Here is an 11,827-nt window from a genome sequence, read left to right as displayed (position 1 = left end):
TGGAACACATTCAACTTAAATATTGTTATAATTTGTAAACAAATAATAATGATTATAACAATTAATATTATTATTATTATCATTGACTTAGAATTTTAAATACAACAGTAATATATTCAATCATGCACCTTTAACTTTAAAACCTTCGGGCTTTTATTTTGACATTCTGAACTCTCCGGGAAGTCCTGTAAGTGGTATGTAGGTGAATTCACGGTAGTTTAATTTTCTTATTCAAATTCTGGTAAAATGTTCAGTTCAAAATGCATATTATAAGTGAATTGAACTATGAGCATCTGAGATGCTGTTCTTGAGTAGCGCTCAAATATTGTGCACTGCTGTGAAGGCTAAAAGTAGCCGTGAGTGCATCAACAGACTGCATGAGTTTGTGTCAACAGAGCAGCACCATTCACTAACGCGCTACATATACTATATATTTACTTATTAAACACAGCCTTTTGTAATTCACAGAGCTATCACACGTATTCAAGTGGCTTTGAATAAAATGCACGAGTCATATGAACTGCTTTAATGGTGTTTTTATGGTTCTTTTATGTCATTTTTGGAGCTTGACAGTAACGAACATGACTAACACACAGTATCGGATTTGGATCGGAGCCGATACTGATGCAGGTATCGGATCGGTGCATCCCTAGTTAAGACACATTGTATGTCTGATGGTAGTTTTCATTTCTAAGTGCCCAAATTCTTAGGCTTTAGAATCGTGTGAAAGGTGTGCGTATGTGTATTCATCAACCTGTTACATGTCCGACATAGTCATACAGGCTTATTGAATCAAGTTTAAACTTGTTTTGCTGATATTTCAGAAAAGAACCCACATACTTTCTTCAATGTAAACCATAGATATTCCTTTTATAATAACTTTTTTTTTAAGCTTAAAAGATCATTAAAACTGCTGCACTGCCTATTTCCAGCATTGAAATCTGCTGCTTGAAAGAACCCGAAAGCATGGTTTCCTGCGGTGTGACGTCACAGTAATTTGATCTGTTTAAATAATAATAATAATTAACTTTAAATAATATGAAGGCATCTTGCGCCCCCCTTGAATGTTTTCTGAGGTTACCTAGTGGGCCCTGTCCCCCTCATTGAGAACCATTGGACTAATGCATTTTACTAACCAGATAAAAAGAAATCACCAGAATTGTATTGTTATTTTAGGATCTAAATGCAAGAAATGAAAGATTCATTTGACCCCAAAAAGTATTTTAAAATTAAGTCACACAAAAAGTGTATGGATGTCTTGCAATTTAGGCACCACATATCAGCAGTGCAAAATATATATGGCAAACAGTACTGACAAGTGTGGCTGTCATATTTGCATGTGTGCATATGCATGTAAGTATGCGAGATTGTGTGCATGAGTGTTTATATGGCAGTGGGCTCATAGTTGATATTGAAAATTGATCATGAGGTTTTCCTGACCAAGAGTTCAAGAGGAAAACCTCTCGTAACATCATTCCCTGCATTTACTCAAATTGTTTAATGTAGTGTTTGTGTTTGTGTATGAGAGGGGAAGAAACCGAGATGGTGTATTAATGTATGCCTGTGCAGGAAGGTTGCTACAGAGATAGTAGTGTTGCCTTGGGATGTTGAGATGTCTTGTTTTGACATGCTTGTCTTCCACAAAAAAAATAGGAGGAAAAAAAAAAGACATTGCAAGCACCAGAAGACAGCACAGCTAATTAGTCACTTTTGTGCGGGAAGCATGGTGAGATGATGTCACCGGCAGTGAAGTAATTACTACCCATAAATCATAAGTAGCACTGGAGGAGTGAATGCTGGTGTTGGCAGCTCCATTGTCTTGGAACTCCTGAGCCCACTTCTGTCTCCTTGCTAGAAAGGTTAATAGACACCTTCAGGCTCTTGAGACATACTTTACGATGGAGTGAGATGAACCTAACACACTTCTGTGTCTACTAACTGCATTGTCCCCCACTGTTTCTAATGTAGTTATGCATATGTTCAGCATCAGGTTCTTTATTTCTGAAATTAGTTTCAGATTTCCGAGGTTTCTTTGCACATCAACAGAATAAAGGCGTTCCAACCGCGTTGTGACATCAGGCAGCATTAATGTTCTTCCCAGAATCACAGCAGTTGTTTTGGCACCCCCTTATATTTTTAATGGTTTGGTATCTTAGTGCCTTGTCAAGATCTTTGCAGAGGTCTTTGAAATTAGAGTGAATTTCTGTCAGCGTATGCTTTCATTTACGTTCTCTCTACTTCTCTCTCTCTCTCCATGCAGCAAAGAAAGCCTGATGTTTTACTGTCCCAAAACTGACTGTGAATTTGCTGACAGTGTTAACTTAGAGATCAGGCACTCAAAGAAATGGGGCTTCCAGATTGGCTACTCAGGCTCTGCCCAGCCGTACCACTTCAGAGTGTTTTTCTACTCGTGTGACAAGCTGTCTGTTTATGACTGGGAGCCACTGGTATATGTTTGTGTCACGTATACGTGTGGTTGCACACACACATGTGCTGAAGGGTAACTTTGCATGCACAACTGTGCGTTTATGCTTTGTTCTATGAGCATTCGTTATAAATGTTGTTTTGAAGAGTGTCTGCCCTGCGTTCTTCACACTATACATGTAATCCAGTGTTTCCCACAGGAGTTTGTGTACCCCTAGGGGGTCTGGGGGCATGCTCCCCCTGAAGAAAATGTTGTACATTTTAAAGTTAAATACTTCCATCTGGTGCACTTTGAGAGCAAAATTAAGAGGCTAGTGTTGTGCTCTTGTAAACAATTTTCTGCTCTTAAAGCTGCAGTAGGCAACTTTGAAATAAATCTAATTGTGAGAAACAGCGCCCCCTATTCTTCCCCATATACATGATGCTCTTCACCCCCAGCCAGGGTTAAAATTATTTTAATTACTTTTTTCACCCAATTTGGAATGCCCAATTCCCAGTGCGCTTTTAAGTCCTCATGGTCGCGTAGTGATTCGCCTCAATCTGGGTGGCGGAGGATGAATCCCAGTTGCCTCCGCGTCTGAGACCATCAACCCACGCATCTTATCACGTGGCTTGTTGAGCGCGTTGCCACAGAGACATAGCGCGTGTGGAGGCTTCGCCATCCACCGCGGCATCCGCGCTCAACTCACCACGCGCCCCACCGAGAACGAACCACATTATAGCGACCACGAGGAGGTTACCCCATGTGACTCAGCACGCCCTGGGATTCGATCTCCAGGGGTGGTAGCCAGCGTATTTTACCACTGAGCTACCCAGGCTCACTAGCCAGGGTTTAATTGACAGCTGTTCACAAACAGAGCCAAGGCCTGCCTCGCCAAAAGCGATTGGCTAAATTTAGCTGGATTGACACTACCCGACCCACAATTTTCACTCGGAGCTAGAGTCTGTGGTGCTAACTAATCTCTCAAAGGGTATAAACTAGGGATGTCAGTTTCAGCTTTTTATCTTTCAACATTACCTCAGATTGCTAACGATAGCTAGCTAGTGAAGCCGTAAGCAGTATAACGTTATGCCAATTAACCTAGTAACGCTAACGTTAATTTACATCCATCATCATGATTAGGGTGACCATATTCTGGTTTTCCAAAAAGAGGACACCTTTTTTTTTTTTCGTGGGGGGGGGGGATAATAGGGTTCAAAACAGTTACTATGAATGCAAACTTTAATACAGTGAAAAAGACACTATTAGCATAACATAAATATATATATAAATAAACAAAAATGTCCAACATTCTTTTGAATGTCCATGTACTAAAATAAAATATTTGATGCCATGAGTGTACCTTCATTTACTATTACTATTATTTTGAATGGCCATGGAAAATGAAGCAATGTGATAACAATTTTACCTGGTCGCAAAAAGTAGTCCGTTAATTTACCTGATGAACTTTCACCTTTTGCTGACCCTTTATGCTTCGCAGAGCTAATGTGTGCTTCTAAATCACTTGCACCTTTATTTGAAACTGACACATAAGTGCCAGCTTTACATGTCATACATTCTGCTTCCCATGGATCTCGACCTGGATGAAAGCATGGGAATTTTTTGTGCAAATCTTCTGTAAATTTGCACTTTCGTTTGGGCATTGTTTCCACTCAGCTGTCATTTGCTGCTACTGTCAAACTGTTTGATGCCGAACACAACAGCGCTTTGCGCGTTCGCGGAGAGATTGACAGGCAGGAATTTGGCCAATAGTTGCTGCAAACCTCTTATCGACCAATTGGTGTGCGAGAAGGTGGGACTTACAAAGAGGGTTTAAAGCAATGCAAATATGCGCGCACACACAATGAAGTATTAGACCAGATGCACATCATAATGCATCTAAAGTCGAATCCCGGACATTTTTGCAAATGTATAAATCCCGGCCGGACGCTTTTTTAAGGTCCGAAAAAGAGGATGTATGGTCACCCTAACCATGATTCTAACTTCGGCAGTAATAATATCTGTTTGCTCTTGTACACTGATGATGATAAATTGTGCGTGGAGTAGTGTATAAATGCAGTGGATACATTTAATGTTAGATAACGCTACTTACCTCAAAGATTTGTCGTCCTCATCAACCAACTAACGTTATACGGATCCAGGAAAACTCCAGTGCATATATCTGCGAGTGTGTGTGAGCGCGTGAGTTTACAGCAGCGGGTGAGGAGCTGACTGGCACGCAAAAGAGAGCGCAAAACACAACCTTTTATTTTATGTTATTATGAGACTGAGAAGTGCAAAAATATTTTAGATGAAAAGTGTAAAAAATTGTTTGGTTCATTATGAGATCATGGCGGGGCAAATTAGACTGTGGCGGGCTGCCAGAGTCTAGTCAATTAATGGGAAACACTGTAATCATAAAGCTGTGCTGAGCATTGTGGTGTATTGAGAAGCACATATGGGTCCCCAGAGAATCTGCAAGATGTTTATCGTATAAAACAATAAGAGGGATCATAAAAATTGCATTTTGATATAACAGATTTTTACATACTGTATATTCCACTAGACAAAACGATAACTCAATTTACACAAATGTTCCTGTTTTAAACCTTTAAACCCTTTGTTGATGAGACAAAGCAATCAAAAGTTATAGCATTACAAAAATAATTTATCCAAGTGTCCAAAAGCCTCTCCAAACAAATAAAACATAATAATTGTACATGAGAACTAATTACACATGCAAACACAACAATGACTAAAGGTATGCATAGCATGCAGACATGATTTTAGTAATGAGATTTCACAGAATGAGTGGCTTTTGACCGAGTCTGCATCAAGTCTGTGTCGTGTACTTGGCGCCATCTCCTGGTGACCATATGTAACATTGTGCTATGTGTGGATTATCTAATGATCTATGCATCTGATTACCTTGTGTGTGGGCTCATTTGAAAGATAATCGTCTATTTCATGTTCCATTTATTTTTCGTGAAGTTACAAACGAAAAATTCGGCATGTAAGCAACACCAATGTAATTGTCAAAAGACATATACTTAGCTATTACTCACCATATTTTTGTCTGTGAATAAAACGAATAGGCTGGTTGTATTCTACTCTTTGAGAGCTTTCCAACAATATATGACACATGGCTGTTTGATGTTTTTACTTATTACAATAATATGCACAGTGCAATTTTATTTTTTATAAATGATCAAAACGGAACACTTCTGATTTGTCTGCGAATTTCAAAGCAGTGGTGCCGCTGTACGCGCGTCCACGAGCCTGCAAGGCCGGACCCATATTATGCACGTCGGTGGAGTAATATCTTAAAATGACCTTAGAATCATTATAGATGGGTTATTCATGTTCACCTTGTCATGTGTGTGTTTATTATTTACGGGGAACTTTTGACACTTGAAGCACTCATAAAATCACTTTCACTATTTTTATTAAACACCAATAGAAAATTTAAACCTATCTAAAAGAACATACCACCACAGGGCTCCAGACTAACATATAAGAGTGGTGGCAAGTTCTACAGATGGTGGCACCAGCACCTGATTTGGTAGCAACAGTAAAAAAAAATAAAAAATAATGATAGAAACTAATGAAAATAGTGACATTATTATGTTTTATGTTATTTTGCACTGAAATGCACATTAGACAGTATAGCTTTGATTTTGACTTGATGCAACAGTAACATCTGTAAAAAAAAGTTTATTTATATATATATATATATATATAGAGGCCTACCTAATTTATATAGGTCTAAATTGAAATATTCTGCGTGCGATCCTACTGATTAAGGACAGTCATCTCTTTGAATTTCTGAAGGCAAACAAAGCCAGTTACTTTTTCCTAAAATCAAAGAGCAGATTCTAGAACAGATTTTACACAGAAGAAAAACTGATTGCTTGGTCTATAATAATTATGAAAAGTGGCTATAGTTCCTCCATTAGTGTACATAGTTTTAAGTGATATTTGTAATTAGTTTACAGGTAGTCACTGGTAAAACCAAGCATCAGGGCTCCAGACTGCGACTAAAATGGTCGCAAATGCGACCAAAAATCATTTATTGCGACTATAATTTAAAATCTAGTCGCCATTGTCGACAGTCTGGGTGTGTGCGTTCAAATGCGGTTTCATCAGATATCATCTTGTGAGTTATTGAATACATCTATAGAGCACGCACCAGTGTGACCAGAGTCGTGAACAAATTATTCTTTTTCATGAATCACCTGAAACGAAATGAGGGTTTGAACTCAGGAACGCGTCACGCATAAACAACTTAGGAAATGTCTGCACTCCCAGTTGTGAGTTCACTGACGGCTGATTCGCTGAGAAAGTGAATCTGATTCAAACTGCTAACCTGAGCTCCTGAGTTCAATCCCTCAGTTCTTTTCGGATGATTCATGAAAAAGATCCGGTTCAAAAGAGTAATTTGTTCACAACTCTCTTGTGCTGTGTTTGTTGCGTGTGGTGCAGCGAGCTCGTCAGTAATGGAACGGTTGAAAAGGGGCGCGAGACACACTGGTGCGCGCTCTAAAGATGTATTCAATAACTCACAAGATATCTGACGAAACTGCATATGAACTCTCACAACCCAACTGTCGCCAATGGCGACTAGATTTAAAATTATTGTCGCAATCAATTATTTTTGGTCGCATTTGTGACATTATAGTTGCAGTCTGGAGCCCTGCAGTGGTATGTAAACTTTTGGACAGGATTATTTGTAATTTGTTATTTTGTCTTGTGGTATGTGTCTAACTAGCTTATGTAGCTTCTGAATGGCAGTACGGCAGTACTAAATAATAAAACAAAGCCGTTACCGTCAGAGCTGACTTTTTTGATGTGGCTGTGTTTTCTGATGTCAAATAAAGAATGTACAAACTAGTTAGTCCACTCGAGCCTTCTCCCATTCCAAGTTTTTTATATATATATATATATATATATATATAAAATTTAAGTATTTGGTGTTTTATTTTTTCGTTAACTTGATATGTTTTAAGAAAATGTAAGATTAAACTTTGAACATCTCCCATTGACATTGATAGAATATTTGTCAGGAACAGCGGCATTGTACTATTTGCATACTGAATTGCAAGATTAATCTTCTTCCTTGCATTTAATTGTATACTGACTTGTGTTGGGACTTTTCTTTCTTAAATGTAATCTCTGATGCAGGGTTTCATAGAACCAAACTGTAAAACATAAACTTTAAAGGGGTCATGAAATGGAGAATCAAATTTTCCTTGATATTTAGACATATAAGAGGTAACTGTACTATAAAATGGTACTGTAAGTTTTAGAACTCAAAACTATCTCACCAGGCTAAAAACAAAAAAAAACCATTTATAGTTACCACCAGGGACGTGCACGGGGGGTGTCTCGGTGGCCCATGCCACTGCTCATTCGCCCTCCTCCTTGAGAATGTATAATTTTATTTTGCATATATTCATTTTGTCAATGCTTTTCATCCACATTGTCAAAGCAATTTAAATATGATGAATAGTACAACACGGTCAGCATTAATCTTTTATTGTTGGTTTTGTAAACCGGTTTGGTTATGTAAACATGCGCTAAACGGCAGTCTTCGGCTGTTGCATCACGTCTTTGTTTTGCAGGGCAGCAGGTCAGGTGTAACAGGTAGGCGGAGAGGGGTTCAAAGCTTGATACTTGAGCGGGTCGAAATGCGTCAGAAATGTCCATTAATTAGTACTGACTGCGTGAACAGGACAAAATGCGTTAAAATCGTGCATTAGTTCATAAAGTGAACAATCAGATCATCAAATGTATTTGAATGGAACACTAGTTATAACACCTACAACAACAGTAGTAGTATTAGCATTAAGCCTTATTATTAACAACACAACTTTGAAAAGTTTGTAAATCTTTATCTGTAACTGTATTTATGGTGGGGTGGAATGCTTTTAGAATGCTTTTTCTCAGTTTGAGCCAGGCCCTGGTTATCACCCTGCTGAAACGTCTCGTTTTGAAATCTGTGTGTTAATGACGTCACAAGACATTGTTCATTTGCATTGACACACCCCTTAACATGCATCATCGTTGTGTTTGTACTGAACAACAACTTACTCCATCAAACACAGAGAGTGATACTACTGCTGCGAGGTAAGGATGTCGAGCAGGAGCGTCGCTAGACTTCAGTGTCATCTGGGGCTTAGCCCAAAGGCCATATTGTAACGTAAAAATAAAAAGAATCCTTCCTTCCATGACTTAAATGACCACCCTAACTGTCAAATAATACTTCTATTAGATGCAACACTGACACCGGTTCAGAACTTTATATAAGCAAACGTCAGGCGCACAATAAATGGATCAAACACGTTTTAATTTAAATTGCGAAGGATCAAAGCGAGAATTACAACTTCTCGGCTCATTGTGCAGAAATTAATGCTAACAGTAAAATCAAAGTAATTTAACAATTTAAATTAGCAATTGTCATTTATCATAATATTTTGAGAATAAAGTAAAAATAATGAGAATAAAGTTGAAGCATTATGAATTTAAAGTGGTAATATTTTAAGAATAAATTGAAAGCAAAGTAACAAAGTGATCAAAACACCAAAGTGATGTGGTGGACAACACCAGCAAAGTGGAGCATCTGGGTCTTTACATACAACACCACTAACCAGGGAGATAACTTGGCTATGCAACCGAGCTGAATTTGTGGGACGGTTTTGTGAGCTCTCTGCTCATGAATGAGGTGTGCGTAAGTACAGGAGTTTTCAATCTGTGGGCGCCTGTCAAAGGAGGCACGAGATATAGGCTCACACTCAAGTGAAGCCAAAAATAATTGGAACTGCCGTGAATATCATAGATATTGCATGTGGTATCATCCCCTCAGTTACAGTATTGTTTAGAGAGGAAAACCCAATAACAACGGCGAGCGGGACGAATCTGTCTGGTTCTTACTCCTGAATAAATTAAATTTCCTATATAACCGCTGCAGTGTCCGGATACTAATAACTCTGTGCTGATGAGCAAAAAGACCAAGGGTTTCTTTATTGCATAAATCCTATCCTTAAATATGATTAACTACATCCTCCACATCCATCTCTTGCATTAATGAAGCTGCGGGATTGGCATCCATTCTATCGTTGTGATGATGCTCTCTTTAGCCTAATATTGAGATTTTGTTTTCTCTAATATTTCTACTTCATTCACACAATATACCACTTTATTCTCACAATTTTTACTTTATTCTCATAATATTATGACTATAATCTCCGAATGCTACAACTTTATTCTTGTAATTTTTACTTTATTCACAAAATATTATGACTTTATTATTGAAATCTAAATTTTTATTTTTTTATATAACGTGGCAATAAAATGCCATCGTGGAATCACCGAGTCAAGTTAAAAATAACGTACATTTTTATAACACATCTTGAAACACCTGCGTTGGGTTTCATGACTGTTATTAAACATGTTGTTTTTAACAAAGCAAAGTTTCAATGCTTGATAAACTTTAAGAGAGTGTTTTTCCCCTTTTGCTCTGGTGTGCAGACTTAAGTACAATAATTTGAAAAGTTCAATGTTATTTGATTTTAATCGATTTAAAAAATCAAGGCACCCCAAAGAGGCTATTTAAACACAGCAGTTTAACTCCACGCACATGACATGGAAAAGTGAACCATTACGGGCAGAGCACATATACAGGCTGTCATTTTTGTTTGACTTTAAAATGAAAGTTTGTCTTTTAAGACCTTTGTAATGTGCTATTTAGGCTTATAACTCACTCTGCTGCTATTTTCAGTTGCGTTTGAGGAAATTCCATTACAGTAAACATTCTTTTTTCCGGCGTTCTGACTCCCTACTAAACCCGAATAACCAAACAAGATGACTGGTGCATGCATTAAACTCTACTTGGTGTGTGGATTTAAAACAAATGAAGATTAGAAATGAGGCTTATAGATTATATATTTAGAAATAAGGCTTGCTTAATAAAACCTAAGTACCTCTGATACAGAAAAGCTGCACCCCATGAGAGAAAATAGAAAGCTCCCACTCGAGGCGTTCGTAACGTGTCTGTTGAATTGAGCATGAACAGCAGGTAAAAGTCAAAATGCAAACAGTCACTTAATGCAAGTTCACTGATCTAAATTAATTTACTTTTGAAACCAGAATTGAAGCCTGCCTTGTTGGTTTTGTACCCTAATATAATAATTTAAAAAAAATAAAATAAAAAAAAAAACATACATTTGGGGCTATTATCAAAAGATCAGGGGCTTCAGCCCTTTCAGCCAGGGTCTAGCTACGCCGCTGATGATGAGTAAGGTTATCAGACGTTGTTGTGTGCCTGGATGTGGAGAAACTGCAGCTCCACAATCTGCATTGCCTTCCGAAGGATTAATGGCTGAAGCTTATTTTTAACTACGTGCCTGATCAATACAGTTAGCAATTTATTTATATACTTCAGCTCTACTTTAATTGCAAGCACTGGTATTTTCTTCAGGAAATACACATCTAGTATTTATTTATTCATTTATAATTGCATTGACTTTGTATGACTTTCATACTATTTTGTGAAGTTCACGTCTGACCATTTCTAATGAATGCATATAAAAGTTGCTTATAGACGAGTCTAACCTGGAAGATTGCAATGTGAGGAAAAAAAGAATTTGAGTTAAACAAAGTTGCTATAGGCTCTATTAGCACAGTGGACATCTGTGAAAGCAATCACTGCATATTGCACATGAGAATGAAGGTAAATATTCCGTGACAGTTTGAGATTTGCTTTCTCTCTCTCTCTCTCTCTCTCTCTCTCTGTGTGCATGTAGAGACATAGTCACGGAGAAACTTTCACATTTTAAAAAAAGAGACTAAACTATCTAAACCCGCAGTTAAGAGTAATAAAAGCAATACATAGTTTAAAAAAGGTAAAACACATCAACTACACCAACACTTAAACTGAGCAAAATGGCATCAAAGCTTTTTAATTGTCAAGCCAAATGTGAATTACAGAATTTTCACTCTTCGTTTTCTCTGAATCTTGGCATTGAGTCAAACCTGTCTGTCACAGGACAGATCATAATCTAAGAGCCTTGGTTTCAGTCATAACGTTTTACAAAATGAAAAGTCAATGTGTTTTGCCTTTACACAGACATAGCCAAATAAACAGGAAGGTAATACATAGGATATTGTTCCATGAGAAGTTTGTTAGTTAAAGAGCAGTGGTTGAGAAAAGATGAGAGGACTCAGAAATCTGAGATTGATTATGAAAGTAAAATGTGAAACACAGGCTTTGGGGTGGGTGGCACAAATGAGAGCGTGGCAGACCTTTGGAACATCTGCCAGTGTGCCTGTGAATTATAGCAGATTCATTTGAGCAAGTAGGCGGAGGGTGTTTCTTAGTACTGACAGTTCACAATTCGCAGAAGGTCCTGCCACTAGTGATGGTGT

The sequence above is a fragment of the Myxocyprinus asiaticus genome, chromosome 34 (genome assembly GCF_019703515.2).
Source record: "Myxocyprinus asiaticus isolate MX2 ecotype Aquarium Trade chromosome 34, UBuf_Myxa_2, whole genome shotgun sequence".
Taxonomy (NCBI): Eukaryota; Metazoa; Chordata; class Actinopteri; order Cypriniformes; family Catostomidae; genus Myxocyprinus; species Myxocyprinus asiaticus.
Note: the sequence above shows the minus strand (reverse complement) of the source record.